A 14,911-nucleotide genomic window follows, 5' to 3' on the forward strand; every position below is an offset into this window, starting at 1 on the left:
CTACTCCTCCAGTCCATTGATGTAAGGCTCTAAGCTGTAGGGAAGTAGAAAATGCTTAGGGTAAAGGGAAGAACTACAGAGTAGATGGCAGGGGTTTCCAAGAGGAGAGAGGAGAAGAAGTGAAAGAAAAACAAGAATGGAAATCAAAGGTACATTCAAATCACCACATAATTGCCACTGGGCAGCCTGGGTTCACTACAGCTACTTACAAATCTGTGATCAAAGGAAGGGCTTCTCCGGCCAACTCTTAATGGTCTGGCAGGTGAAACCTAGTTAGAAATAGAAGAATTTTTTTTCTGTAAAAGTCAACCTGCATTAGTTACTTGAGACTACGTATAGAGAAGTAATAACTCTTTAATCTATTTTGCTTCCTATGTGCCGTGCACTGCATACTTCCAATATTCCAAGTTCATTTTCATCCTCCCAACAATCTAAGAGGTAGATAATATTTTCATCCCCACTTTGCAGATGAGGTAGCTGAGGCACAGAGATGTCAGGTCAACGTCAGGTAGGCTGACCCAGGTCTGTCCTCAGGATCCCCTGGACTCAGCCCTAATAGGGACTTTGTGCATCCTGACCGCAGAGGTGGGTGTTTGGAGTGTCTGAGGACATTTATCTCTCAGATTCGAATACTCAAGTCAGAGAGAACTTAATGAGGAGCATAATTTGAAGACAGCGGATTATGAAACACACTAAGGATGTCTGCAAGGCCTTTTGCTTTCCTGGACTGTTAAGCTAAGTGTAACAAAGAAGATTCAGGTCTTCAAATGATAAGTCACCTCACTACATTCCAAATGAAGGTTTCTCAAATGATGCTTTTCAGGTAGCCTCAAGTCCAGTTAGCTATCATGATGTAAGTTGGTACAACATTTTTGAGACATTAACTATTAAAATTTAAATGGACATATGCTTTTTACCTAGTAATTATACTTATGTGTGTATTTGTTCTATAGAAAAATACACAATTTTGCAAAGATTCATTTAAGGATGGTCATTGTGGCTTTATCTGAAATAGCAAAGTTCCAAACACCAGAAATATCCTTTCAAAGAGGGCTATTGAAATAAACTATGTTTTATATTCTAGACATCTGCTATGAACAATAAGATGCATCTGTATAACCTAAAATAAAAAATTATCCCAAATATTTTATTAAGTGAATAAAGAATTATATATAAAGAAACATCACCTTTTTATAAAACAATTGTTTTATGAATTAATCACACAAGCAAATCCATTCTGAAAGCAAATATTCCAATCAGTTAGGAACAGTTACCTCTGGGGTTGAGATCAGAGAGCATAGCCTCTGTCTCCATCATATCGACCTGTTTTTTTCTAAATTTTTATTTCTTAATTAATATGTACATTGTAATAGAAAAATAAGAGATTCAAAAGTTGTTTTTCTCAGAAAATACTCAGTGATCACCATCGTCATCTAGCAATCATATTTTACAGCACCTGTACTAAGCTGGTTCCTTATTAGATTTTTTTTATTATTGTCCAAGAAGTAATTATATCTGACTATTTCTTCTCACACCTGTTTCTAAGCCCCCTTTCCCTACTGCTCTGATGTCTGTAATTACTTTAATAAAATCAATCCTCATTATTCACAGATTCCATATTTGTGAATTGGCCTACTAGCTAACATTTATTTGTAATCCCAAATCAATACTCATAGCACTTTCATAGGCATTTGCAGAGTGTAGTGTGGCAAAAATTTTGAGTTTCCTGGAGTGTACATTCAGCTAAGGTTGAACAAGGTGACCCCTTCTTGTTTCTGTTCTCATACCTAACACAACTGTCCTTTTACAGTTGTTTAGTGCTGTGTTGTTGGCAATTTTGTGCTTTCTGTTGGTGGTTTCCCTGTTTTAAATGGCATAGTGCTGAAATGCTGCCTAGTGTCCCTAAGCTCAGGAAGGTTGGATGTGCCTATGGAGAAAATACCTGTGTTAAATAAGCTTTTAGGCCTGAGATATAGTGCTGTTGGCTGTGAGTAATGTTAATGAGTCATATACAAAATAATGTGTCTCCTTATTTAGTTAAACAGAAATACTCATAAAATGAAGCTATATATTGATCAATTGATGAACATATTATGACCAGAGGCTCCCAGGAATCTAACTCTGTGTTTCCCCCAAAAGCAATGCTTCAATATTCTTTCATTCACTGTTTGCAGCAACTTTATTGAAACTACAAGAATCGACTCAACTTCAGTCTGGACAATGTAATCCCATGCAGGGGCTTTGGAATGTCCGTCCCATCTCTGCACAGCCCACTGCCCTCCTCTGAAAATCATACTTCAGGGATGCCGACCAGGCTCTACCCACCAAGGCCACAGGCCAGCCAGAGGAGGCTGCTGAGAGCTCTCTTGTTATCTGCACCTAGGTCAATGCCTGAGGCTTTGCTAAGTAGCATACTATTGGTGACATCAGTGGTACTCAAGATCCATGGATTGGGTTAAAAGGAATTTAGAGATGCCCTTCCATCCCACCATTCATGGGCAGTCCACAAGTCTAGCTAAGCCCACTTTTATGCTCTTAGGAGTTGCACCTAAATTGAGCTGGAGTCCAGGCATTCTAGGTGCCTGGGCTTACTCTAAGGGTAATGGAAACCTCCTGGACACTGTCATGTCTGCCTTGATTGCTGCCCCCTCCCCTAATGCAGCATGGAGATGGAAGCACCTAGAAAGACAATGAACCACAACATCACAGAATGCCTATAGAGGAGGAGGCAGACATTGTTTTGTGGCTGTTCACTAATAACAGAAAAAAAAAGGCAATAAATGTCTGAAGTAGAGAATTTGCCCCTAGACTTGTTTTCAGGATAACTTGACAGCTAAACTTCACATATCAAGCCTTTCAGGAAGCACGTAGAGTTAAAGAGGAGAGGGAACATTGGTTTTAGTCATTTGGCAACCTCCACTTGAAGAACTGACGTATCTCTCCAGCCAAACTATAGCAATCTGTCTCCTCATTCCCAGTGTAACACATTTGAAGTTAGTGAAATAAAATTAATTTGGCACAAAGTTGTCTTCTAAAAGTACCAAGTGCTACATAATTTGTTCACCAGTGAAAGCCCGGAATTGCTGTTAAGGGATTAGGATGAGTTTTCTGGGTTATATAGTTTTCATTTCCCTCACTACCCATGCCATAGTCTATCATCTGTTTGTTTTCACCTCCCGTAATAGAAGCATATATACTAATTTAAATACAACTTATGTAACTTTACATAGGATTGCTATCATTCATATATTTAAAACCAAATAGCCCAATCATAACTAATTGTCCTAAAAAGGGGGGAGAAAACTGTTACTAAATGAAAATGTAAATTATAATTCCTATGTCTAATTAAAAACTCGAGTAGCCTTCTAAATACAGAAACTTTTATGGATTGTCAACTACCTTCATTGGCTTCATTTTTCTTTTCTCTCTAGTCTCTGTTACTTTTAATGAAAATCCAGCCTCTTTTTATAAAAATTCCTCTGTTAAATCCACTCTGGGTCCATTTTAGATCCTATCAGATCAGGTTGTGTGGTGGTGACAGCCTATGGGGGATGCTGTGATGTGCTGTCCTCATCCCTTTTCAAAGTAGAACTTATCACTTTGGCTGCAGGGAGGCTCCTTCCAGAGTGCTGCCGCTGCCCAGAGCCCAGGTCTCAGATTGGTGATTTTGAGTGCCCACAAGCGTGATCATCTGGGGGACTCAGGATGACCCTAAAAGTCTTCCCAGCTCCAGAACTGCACCTGGCTTGTGTCAGTCTGGGCCTATGTACATATTCTTCAGTTATTTTTTCCCTTCCCCCTTTATTTGCAAAATAGACAAAATATTTAAATCCTTTGAGGATGCTAAAGAACCTGAGTTGTAGTAATTTTCTTTTTTTAACCTCTTGGAATAAGTTTCATTTAAACAATTTCTGACAACGTCCTCACTGTACTGTGTTTTGGAAAGCCAATAAATCTTCCTGAGGTGGGATATTTCAACAAAAATGGAGCATTCCTTTATTGGCTATTTGGATCACATAGCCACTACCTGATTCGCCAGAAAGAACATTTGGCTTAATGAATTCTTTGGGTCTTTCACTTCTGATTTTTCTAGAAATTCATCAGATTGAATGACATGGAAATATAAGAAAAACATATACCCTGATCTACAGGTGAAGGATCTGGACTAGAATTAGCCCAAAACAGTAGCTCTAATGCCTTTTCCTTTTTTCTAACACTCTTTTTTCTTCAAAACTTGATTCAAACAATAAAACAATTTTCTTTCATATTCCCCCTCAAATAGCTTTCATTTTTTCCTGACTGCAATCACTTTTAAACAATTTTTTTTTTCATGTCTTGGGATAAATTTTAAGATAGGTTAACTTTTTATCTTGGCACTTTTAGGATTTTGAAACAATTTCTAAACTTATATTTCACTAAATTTCAATATCAATTATTTTTCTACTAGATGCATTTTTCATAGCAGTATATAAAATGTTTATCATTCATTTATGTAATCCTTACTTCATGGATTATTAGTGATAAGCAGATATTAGTTATTATATAATGATTCTCTTATAATGACAGTACTTGTCCATTTAAATTAGAGACCCAGCAATTTCATCTTCATATCTTAATAAACAACAGATGACATGAATAGTCAATAAGAATATTAAATGTTGGCACTATGCCATTAAGGATAGTTTTTAATCTTTTTTATACTTAAAGGTTCTCCCCTATGAGTTCATTACTTGCAGAATCCTCATTTAGAAGCACAGGTGATTTTACATGTTAGCTAAACATGATCATTTGATTATTGTATTAATTCCTTACGTTAAAAAGTAGAGTTACTTTACTTCTATTGTCAGAATTGTTGGAATAGTCTAACCTCATTAGACCATGATATCTTATTGCCATCTGCTGGAAATCTTTCACAGCAAATGTCATTTGCCTGTCCTGAAAGTCAACTATGTTATGATAAAAAATAGGGAACAAAATCAAAATGAAATGATGGCAGTGACGTGAAGTGCTGTCCTTGGATGGGATGTTTTGTTTGGGTCACAGTTTCACAGGATGCTTGGCACATGGCAGTCCCTCAATAGCACTAATAGTGAAGCTGATCAAATTATGATAGTATTCTTTTCTCATTTGTCAAATGTGGCAACATTTGCCAGACTATGTGAGACAGAGTAAACACTCAATAAAGGTTAGTTTCTTTGACTTCATTCGAATGGAGGCAATCCCTCCTTCAAAATTTGCAAAATTATAAACATTTTAAAAAAGATTTTTATATGCAGAACAACATTTGTTTAATATATCCTAATTGTGGGTTGAAAACAGGTCATTAATGGACAAGATTTAATTTTCATTCATTTAAAAATACAAGCATTTGCAACCTAAGTGTCCATTAATGGATTAATGGATAAACAAAATGTGGTCTAGACATACAACAGAATATTATTCAACCTTAAAAAGGAAGGAAATTCTGACACATGCTACAACATGGATGAAACTTGAGGACATAATGCTGAGTGAAATAAGCCAGATACAAAAGTACAAATACTATATGATTCCATCTATGTGAGGTACCTAGAGTAGTTAAACTCAGAGACACAAAGTAGAGTGGCACTTGCCAGGTGCTGGAGAAGAGGAGAAACAAAGTTGTTGTTTAATGGGTACAGAGGTCCATTTTTGCAAGAAGAAAAAGTTCTGGAGACTGGTTGCACAACAATGTGAATGTGCTTAACACTACTGAACAGTACACTTAAAAATGGTTAAGATGATAATTATCATGTTATGTGTATTTTATCACAATCAAAAAAAATTTAAGTGACCAGAAAGTTGGGAATCTGCCCAGGATGTTATTAAAAATGTGGGTAGGGTCATAAAGCAGAGTGCAGTTGGAAGCAGGAATTAAAGATAAAGAAAGCACTTTCATGTTTCTAAAAAATAAAAATAATGAACACAAGCATTTACTGAGTACCCACTGTATGCTAGACCCCGAGGATACAGACCACTGTCAGAAGGGCCAAACAGACATGCGAATGAAGCATTCAACATATAAGAACAATGAAAACCACTCTAATAACAGCACTAAAGGAGAGCTTTGAAAATGAGGAGGGTGCCTCATAAGCCATGCTTGGACACTAGTCAATAAGCCCTTCTCCACTCTGTTTCAGCCTAACCTGAGTGATTTCCTCTCCCCCAATGCTACAGTCTTTAGTGTGGAATTTACAGGAGGTCTAAGCTGGAAGAGAGCTAAGAGTGTCAAAGCCTGCAGTGCAGCCATCACCTTCTGGGTCAGAAGAGGCTGGGAAGGCCATCCCCCACAGTAACAGGAGCACAAACAGCTCCTCACTCTGCATCCATTGTACTTCCTGCTACTTTACTTCCAACACTTTCCCAGTTTCTCACACTTCTCCACAGATCAAATATCCTCATCTTTCTCTCTGCCTAAAGAAGCTTATTTTTCATGAAAATTTTCTTGATAGTCATAAAGTTCATTGAATGAGGGATGGGTGATTTAAATTGAATAGCTGAAATAGGTGACTCTTTCTCATATGCTAGGCATAAAAATTTCAGGATGACAAATCCATAAGCAACGACTATTTTTTCCTTAGCACTCTCCAAATAATAAAAGTTAGTCTGAGTGAAAGAAAGCCCTATGTTGTTACTGCCATTCCCATAATCCTGGGTTTTTACACTGGCCTGACTTTATGGATGCCTCCATATCACGCTGCCTAATGTCTTTCCCTGGCCCTAGAGCCCCCTCGGCGTGCATGGCATAGCAGATCAGAATCCTGGGGGTTTGACACCCGCTTGGAGTAGCCCTCAGCCAGTGACTGACAGGAGTTGGCAGATAAATACCCCAATTCTCTCAGTCCTCAGGTGGGATAACCAGAGGCACATGTGTTCCACATTGTCCCCAGAGGTCCCCAGTGGAATGAGGCTCTAGCGGCCACTGTAGTAGTTTGCATGTGAACACTCCCTGCACTGGCTGCCTTTCCTCCTGCTCAGCTCCCAGGGCTTCCTGTAGCCACCTCCCAAATGAACAACTTGCTTGGAATTCTCATCTCAGGACATTCTCTCCTCAGTCAGATTCAGACTTCCTGAATCTGTGATCATTTTCATAGTAGCTGTGAATTTCTCTTATTTAAAGCAAAAGAAGCCACAAATAGTGGCTGCATACAAATACGAAAAAGAAGGAACATCTCAAATCTCAAGCTTTCTAGCTGTTTTCATTCAAATATCCAGCCAAAGTCCCAAGGTCTCCTTATTTGAACTAGTTTACTCAACCCACGTATAGACATTGAAATCCCTGCCAACCCAGTTTGCATGACAATTTCAGGTCTGTGTACACTCCATAACTTAACTCCCCTGTAAAATTTCCACAGGGAAATCAATGTCTGCCTGTATATTTATTTGTTTGTTTTTTGAAGTCAGGTGGGCTGTGTCTGTTTATTAAGTTGGTCTAGCTTGCATATATATTGCAGATAAAGACAAATCAGGATACTACTCAGAATGCTTTCTCTTTAGATATTTTCTTGTTTCTTAATATTTCTATGATTTGGAGGGAAACAGAAAGGAGAGACAAAGGAGGGGAACTATGTCATTTATAGTTTTAAAAAGCAGATATTTTTACCTTCAGAAGGAAGCTATTATATAAGAAGAACAATATGGTTTCTTTCCTTGAAAGAAAGAAAGAAAGAAAGAAAGAAAGAAAGAAAGAAAGAAAGAAAGAAAGAAAGAAAGAAAGAAAGAAAGAAAAAGAAAGAAAGAATCCCTGCCGTATTTTTCGAATAGGAATGGAATGGAATAGTAGAGAAAGGATATAGGATTGAACTGGACACTCAAAATAGAGTGGCAGATTCCCACAATGTGAGATTATTAAAAGCAGTCTTCAGGATGGGGCCACTCATGCCACCAGGAAAATGCCTGCTGCTCCCCTATTCCAGAGGGAAAGACTAGAATAGAGATTGTCAAATCCTCCAGAATTATATTCAATAAATACATATTAAATATGCCCCTTTGAGCTAGATACTATGCTAACAAAGAAAACAAAGATTATATTTTTACTCAAGAAACACATAACCTGGTAGGGAAAATAAATCAAATGTATGTGCAAATAAATGTATTAAAATAAGATTGGGCAAATTTTATAAAAATAAAAATAAAGAAATATGTATGTTATATCAAAAGAGCAGAGTTGAAAGGCTTAATCCACCTGGAAAGGTTAGGAAAGTTTTTCTAGACAGTCTCTCCTGGGATAGGTTTTGGAGGATGAAAGGAATTGGCAAAGTGGTGAAGGTAAGGAAGGGCATTTCAGGATGAGGGAACAGCATGCATCAAAGAGCAGTTAATGCTAGAGTTATATCAAGATGGCTGACAAACAACAAGCTCCCGCATCCAAGTCGTGCACACAAATCTAAAAATGACAAGATAGATAGTGTTTTAGAAGATCTATAACACTATTGGGAAACAAGATGTAAAATCTCAGTGGACCTGATAATTTGAGGAATCCTAATAAGATGGAAGGCCAATAAAACTGGATGAAATGGGGGGCAACCACCCAAAGCAAAGGCAGAAAATGTATGTTGTAAAGCTGAAACCAAGCTCATTTTCAGGTTCCAAGCTCTGAGGCAGCTGACAGGGGGGTCAAGGAAGTCCTAGGGCCACCAAGTCCTAGGGCCTAGTTTGGGAGACTGAGTAAGAGCAGTCCCAACCTTAGTGGTCTTCTAGTGTTTCACAGCAGCCAGCACTCAGAGGTAGGAACAGTGAGGACTCAGCTCAAAATATGGGTGAAGCCTGGGGAGCTGCCAATGCACAGGAGGGGCCCAACACCCCCCAACCTGAGGGCAGCTCTAGCCCACAATCTGGCCAGCAGGATGTCTTACCCACTCCTCTCTAGCAGTGGAAGAAGATGGGGCAGAGATGGCTCATTAAAACATGGGCTAGTAGGGAATTTCAAACATGAGAAAAACATACAACCAAGACTCATCTAACATTTAAGGTTAAACAATAGGGTAAATGTGAAACTCCCATAAAAAATAAAAAAAAAATAAAGCCTCCAGGGAAATGTGTTGACCTTACCACACTGGGGTACTACCTTAATAAAAAGTCTCAGTATTGTATAAAAGGGTGAAGTTGGGGAAAGACACTTATGGGGATTTGGATGTTGGCATTAGTCATGGTGTGGTCTACACAAAAACTGGTCACAATTTGTAAACTAGATGAGTTGCAAAGAGTAACTTTGGTAGGGAAAAAATCAAATATATGTGCAAATTAATGTGTTAAAATAGGATGGAATAACACAGTAATGTTCCAAGTAAAAATGATGTGCCCATGATCTTATCATGAGCATATGCACCTGAATAAGCTGGGGTCAAACAATTTTAGTGTTTGTGTTGTGAAACATGACATGGCACAGTTAGTCCATTTTTTGAGAATCATGGTAGTTTGGGGCTTATTTCTCACAAGAGAGACACCGAACTCAGCAGAGAGAATCTATAATTAAAATCTGGTTCATTTCCAAGAAGTAAAATTAAAATCCTCATAGGACAAGTGAGGAGGTTGCTTCTGTGACACAAAAGGGGCTGTTATGGAAAAAAACCATAGAATCCTTCGAATAAGAATCCAGTTCTTGACACACTGGATGGGCTGAATCAAGGAATAAATGCAAACACACACACACGCACGCACACACACACACACACACACACACATACACAAACACATTAATGAGTTAGAAGCAAGAATGAGGGAGGAACAAAAGAAAAAATGGAAGGAATAAAAGAAAGTTTTAATGTGGAAAATGGATCAAAAGATGCAAATTCCTTTAAGAAGGAGATGCAAAGAAAAGAACAGATGTTGTGGAAGGCACAGGTAGGTAAAGAAATAGTGTAAGAAGTTTTTCCAGAACTAAAAAAGACCAAAAAAAAAACAAAAAACAAAAAAACCCAGGATGTTTCAGTTTCATGAGCATGAAACATAAGGAAAGAAAACAGAGAAACACCTACACTTTGAGTGAAATTGGGGGACACAAAGAGTGAACAGTAATTCATAAAAGCTCCTAGAAAGGAAAACAGACTGCCTACAGAGAGAGCAATGAACTGAAGATAGTGTAGCAATTACATCCAACTTCTATAATTCTGTACCTAACAAGCACTATAATTCAAGGACTAGACCAGGAATCAACCCATCTGAGAGAAAGAGAATAAAACAAGGAGAAAAATCTGTTTACTGTTTAAAAATAACAACACAGAATTAAAATCCTGCAGTAGCTCTGTCCCATAGAAATATATATAATGTGGGCCACATCTGGAATTTTAGATTTTCTAGTGGCCACATTAAAAAAAGGAAAATAAATTTTAACAATACATTTTATTTAAACTAATATATCCAAAATATCACCACTTCAACATGTAATCAATATTAAAAGGTATTGATGAGATATTTTACATGTTTTTTGTCTAAGTCTTTAAAATATGGCATGTATTTTACACTTATAGCACCTCTCCATTCAGACTAGGCATATTTCAAGTGCTCACCTGTGGCCAGTGGCTACAGTACCAGTCAGCAGTTCTAGATGATCTCACTGTGGTAGGAGTCATGGAAAGGAGAGGGAAGGAAAATTAACTCTTATTTGGGAGGGAAAATTAATTCTAGAAATTAATAAAAATAAAACTATAATACATTTATGCACAGTATAAATATTTATAAAAATAATCACTAAAGAATAGAAATAAAATTTATAATTTCCAAAACGTTGCACAAAATGTAAAACAAAGGAAAGTTGACAAATCCAATAAGAGCCTTCATGCACACAACAAGCATTGTAAAAAGGAAATATAAAAGTGAGATGGCATGAATATGTTCAAATAAATTAGTAAGCACAACTAATAAGAAGGGTTGAGATTCACTTGTTGAAAGACAAAATGCTCAGTTTGGATTAAAAAAAAACACAACACCAAACATCTGGCTATGTCCTGTTTAAGACACATATTTAAAACAAAGAGAAATGTTTTAAAAAAAAAAAAGAAAACAGAAAAAAATGTACAAAACAAATACTAACCAAAAAAGCAGGTATGCTGATGCCAAACAAATAGAATTCACACAAAAAGCTTTAAGAGCAATATTTCAACATTTATCAATCAAAAGATAAATGTATCAAGAAGACATATTATTTATGAAACTTTATAGGCTCAAATAATATAAAACAAAAACTATGAAGAATAAAAAGAAATTTATAATCTTAAAAATATAGGTAAGAGATTTTAACACATTTTTCTTGGAATCAAACATATCAAATATGCAGAAATAAGTACAAATAAAGATTTGAATAATGCAGTTAATATACTTGATCTAAAAACTATGTATTAATCTTTCTCACCCAAAAGCAGAAAATGCACATTTCTTTTTCTTAATCAAACTATAAATTATGAAAATCTCTAAACCTCCACAAAATCGCAATGTGCCAGGCCTGCTAGGTCCACCCTTCATCCAGTTGTTTGTCTCTCCCTCTGCACACTGTTAGGGGATCTTCATGGACCAAGGAGGGCTCCTTTACCCTCAGGCATCTGCATGGACCTGCCCATGGGGAGACCCAGCAGTGGACCACAGTGAGGAGGAGAGTGAGGTCAGGGTCTTTCCCCCACACCTTGATGGTCAGCTCCTGCCAAGCTGCCTTCTCACAGAGCTCTCTACCTCTGGACCTAAAAACTGCCCCTCATCTCTCCCCTGCAAGCCTACGGGTATTGCCATCTCTTTTTAGAGCAACCTTAATTAATGCCACCAGCATTCTGCTGTTCTTGATTTATCTGCTTCTAACCCCAATACACGTACTCTTTTATTTGGGGAGAGATGTTATTTTAAGGAAAATTCCAGGTATTTTCACTCCAACATATTAATGCACTTCTCACAAAAGGGAAACTTTTGACATAGTCACCATGCTATGTGAGTCTTAATAAAATATAAACTAAATATTTTTTAAATAATAAAATAGAGATGTCATCAAAATGGCACCGTGAAGTGACACTCTGTAAATCTCCCCTGGAATTTACAACTAATCGAACAACTGTAACTCCACAAAGGACTCCCTGCACAGCAGACAGGCAAGATGAAGAGGCCCACTACTGAATACACCTAAAGGTGGGCAAATAGCGCGTGGGAGAGGAGGGAAGGGAGAAGTGTGGAGACGGAGCCCCGCGGGTGCAGGACACAGACCTAGCTCAGTGCTCTGAGCTCGCTGCATCCTAGAACTACTGCAGCTGCAGGAGAGGGAAGAAGTCAGACTGCTAGGACTCCGTTTATGGCCCATAGGGCTAAGGGGACAGCATATAACAAGGCTGAACCCAACGCTCATGGCAGAGACCTCAGAGAAAAGACTGAGGGAAGAAGGCTGAAAATGGTGGTTTAAGCCCTCACTTCCAAGCAGAGAACGGAAGATTTAGGCACTGAGACTAGCAGCTCCCTCCCTACCCTCCCAGAGCTCGCCCTGCCCCCACCTGCCCTGTGCTAGAAGTGGAACAGTAGCACTGTCAGATAAAAAGAACAGAATATTTGCAGTTCTGAGAACTGTGGTCAGCAGACACAGATTCTCAGCCCAACTAGTTCTGGCAAAGGGGAGGGAGCAGAGAAAGCAGGACCGGCTGTGGTGGTGGTCGCCGCCATTGCTCTGGGCCACCTCTCAGAACTCACCCTGTCCCTGGCCCCACCTATCTGGGCGGATCCCTGCAGGAGTAAACAGAACTGCTGAAACATACCTGGCTCTGAATCTGGTGCAGGAAGAGCTTTGGAACTTCAAAAGCTCTACATATACCCACACGGACACTGTGCCCTGTGACCCAGGTGAACTATTAACAGAGGAGAAGCCCATATCCCAGGGAATCCCCCCATTGTGTGAGAAGCTGGAATAGTGCAGAGAAAACATAGCACTACCTTGTGAGAGAGAAAAGAAGACTGCAGTCGGATAGAAAATAAAACATTCTACCCACAAGTAGTGGAAAACAAAAGAAAGACTTCTTCCTATCAATCTGTTGCAGAAGCCACTCCTGTAGATGTCTAGGAAGAGAAATAATAAATCAGTACTTGCCATGAATAACCAAGGCAATAAGACACTTCAGAAAGAAAGTGAAAAGTCTCCAGAAAAGGAACTTAAAAATATGGAAATATGTGACTTAAATGACAGAGAATGCAAGATTGCAGTTCTGAAAAAACTCAACGAGATACAAGAAAACACAGAAAGGCAATTGAATGAACTCAGAAACACAATCAAAGAACAACATGAGCGTTTTACGAAAGAGATTGAAATTAAAAAAAAAAAAAGAAAGAAACCAAATAGAATTTCTGGATATTAAGAACTAAATAGAAGAAATTAAGAATGAAATAGCCAACTTAGACAGTAGAGTTGACCAGATGGAGGAAAGAATCAGTGACATTGAAGATAGAAACCTGAAAATAACACGGATGGTAGAAAGAGACTTGAGGCTTAAAAGAAATGAAAGAACTCTACAAGAACTTTCTGACTCCATCAGGAAGAGCAATATAATAACGGGCATACCAGAAGGAGAAGAAAGAGAGAAGGGAACAGAGATATATTCAAACAAACTGTTGATGAGAACTTCCCAAACTTGTGGACAGAACTGGATCCTCGAATCCAAGAAGCAAATAGAACACCTAGTTACCTCAATCCCAACAGGCCTTCTCCAAGGCACATTGTATTGAAGCTGTCTAAAAACAACAACAAAGAAAGACTCCTCAAGGCAGCCAGGGAAAAGAAAACGGTAACCTACAAAGGAAAGCCCTTTAGATTATCATCAGGTTTTTCAGCAGAAACTCTACAAGCCAGGAGGGAGTGGAAACAAATATTCAAATTACTGAAAGAGAGAAATTATGAGCCAAGAACAATATATACAGCAAAGATATCCTTTAGATATGAAGGAGGAATAAAGACCTTTCCAGACATACAGAAGCTGAGGGAATTTTCTAATACATGGCCTGCACTACAAGAAATACTAAAGGAGGCTATTCGATCACCATAAACAAGGACAATTTGTGGCAACCAAAACATAAAAAGGAAGAGAGTAAACGCCTGAACCAGAACATGAGAGTGGAGAAAGTAAGCGTGCTGAAGAAAATGGAATACTCTAATTATCAAACTTTCTTTTACATAAACTTAAGAGTAACCACTCAAAATAATCCAGAACTGAAATATATACTGTAATAAAAAAAAGAAACAGAGGGAAACATCATAGAATACCACAACACAGTTATAATAGACAACAACAAAAAGGCAAAGAAACAATGGAGACACAGCTTTACCAGAAAACTAAAGATAGAATGACAGGAAATCCTCACATATCAATAATCACCCTAAATGTAAATGGACTGAACTCAACAATAAAAACGCGCAGAGTAGCAGATTGGATCAAAAAACTAAACCCAACCATATGTTGCCTCCAAGAGACACATCTCAGCTACAAGGACAAGCACAGACTCAAAGTGAAAGGGTAGAAATTGACACTCCAAGCAAATGGTACTCAGAGAAATTCAGGTGTAGCCATAATGATATCAGATGAAACAGACTTCAGGGAGAAAAATATAACAAGAGACAAAGATGGACATTTCATAATGGTAAAGGGGACTATACAACAAGAAGACATAACAGTCATCAATATCTATGCCCCCAATCAGGGAGCACCGAAATATACCAAGCAACTACTAACAGAACTAAAGGGAGAAATTGACCAAAACACAATTATACTAGGGGACTTAAATACATCATTGACAGCTGGGATAGATCATCCAAACAGAAAATAAATAGCGAAATAGCAGCCCTAAATGACACATTAGATGAAATGTACATAATTGATATTTATAGAGCACTTCATCCTAAAACATCAGACCATACATTCTTTTCTAGTGTACACGGAAC

At 38.1% G+C, this 14,911-nt stretch overlaps 1 long non-coding RNA gene across 5 annotated transcripts in view; it reads right to left on the bottom strand.

The window, feature by feature from the left end:
• Positions 1–14,911, bottom strand: part of LOC148756056 (uncharacterized) — a 187,881-nt gene that overhangs the window by 26,826 nt on the left and 146,144 nt on the right. For all 5 annotated transcript variants that reach the window (XR_016018242.1, XR_016018240.1, XR_016018238.1 and 2 more), the window contains 2 exons: positions 10,527–10,573; positions 210–269 (listed from right to left, as the gene is read on the bottom strand). This is a non-coding gene — a long non-coding RNA (uncharacterized LOC148756056). The remainder of the gene's footprint in view (positions 1–209; positions 270–10,526; positions 10,574–14,911) is intronic.

Source organism: Rhinolophus sinicus, chromosome 13, assembly GCF_057876585.1.
Source record: "Rhinolophus sinicus isolate RSI-liver-muscle chromosome 13, RSI-T2T, whole genome shotgun sequence".
In the NCBI taxonomy this organism is placed as follows: Eukaryota; Metazoa; Chordata; class Mammalia; order Chiroptera; family Rhinolophidae; genus Rhinolophus; species Rhinolophus sinicus.